The following is a 1,211-nucleotide window of genomic DNA, read 5'->3' as shown; positions in this document are numbered from 1 at the left end:
AAATCACTCAGACTCTACTAAATATTTCTCTGTCATTAGACAAGGTGAACATTGATTTATATCCAATAACTGAGCACCTTACTACACAGTAAATTGGTATGTTTAAAATGTTGAACATCTGATGGATCAACAAAGGAGGCATTAATTAGACCTTGCTTAGATTGAGAAGATAATTACTGTAGTCTTCAGTGGGTGATAGGGTCCCTTTTGCCAGTTTGCCTCCCACACATAAATATTTCAAAAACAAAGTATTGGGTTTAGACACGGGCGATTATGGTCTGTTTTTTTCTCTCAACTAAAACACTTTGCTGAAATATTTGTTAGTGATGCCAAATCACTATTCATCACAGTTTATCTAATGTGTTGCAGAATTCGCTTTGTGCAACATTAGCCCAATGTCAATGGCGGTCTAAGCTGTTTGCAAACATGATGTGACACTGCTAACCTGAGAAATGTTATTGTTTGGCAATAATAGATTAACTGTGTAAGACACTGTAATGAGTAGAACATCCTTTCAATATCAGATGAAAGACGACCATGTTTCTTCTGTTGAATGTGACTGTATATGATTAATTGGTATGATCCATGTGTAGTGGACTGTGAAATGTAGTGGCTCAGTGGATTGATTCAACATCTTCCTGGGTTTTATAAGCTGTCAGTCAACAACCTGAGTTTCATCATCTGTCTGTTTTGACAGCCTCCAAGCTGTCAGTCATTTCTCTCACACTTTGCCTCATGGGGCGTTAAGTTGTCTAATGCTAGGGATGACAGTTATACAGTAGCAATGATATTAGGTAGCTTTCAGCCTGAAGCTTTAAACTCACCTATGCACAACCTCTCGTCATATTTTAAACTGCAACAAGAAAATTCTACATATCCCTGCAGTATTCTCTCACACAGGTCTTCACATCACACCTCCTCATTTGGGATTTAACTATGGGAATACACTCACTACACCTGCAAAATAAATTAATATCAAACATATTTATCCAGGCAGTTCAGGCCCACAACAAAAAGGCTTCAACCAGCTCTAATTCCTTGCTATCAGCAGTGCAACTGACTGCTGCGTAAACAGCATGATAATCTTGGTATTGTTTCCTCCACAGAGTAAATTAGACTATAAATTGGAATATAAAATACAACAACATGAATAAAAATGCTTGTGTCTGCGGTGGGTGCACAAGGCCACAGAATAAAACTATACACAAATT

The sequence above is a fragment of the Pundamilia nyererei genome, unplaced genomic scaffold (genome assembly GCF_000239375.1).
Source record: "Pundamilia nyererei isolate P.nyererei 1_Seehausen unplaced genomic scaffold, PunNye1.0 scaffold00182, whole genome shotgun sequence".
NCBI classification, from domain to species: Eukaryota; Metazoa; Chordata; class Actinopteri; order Cichliformes; family Cichlidae; genus Pundamilia; species Pundamilia nyererei.
This window is presented reverse-complemented; position numbering follows the sequence as displayed.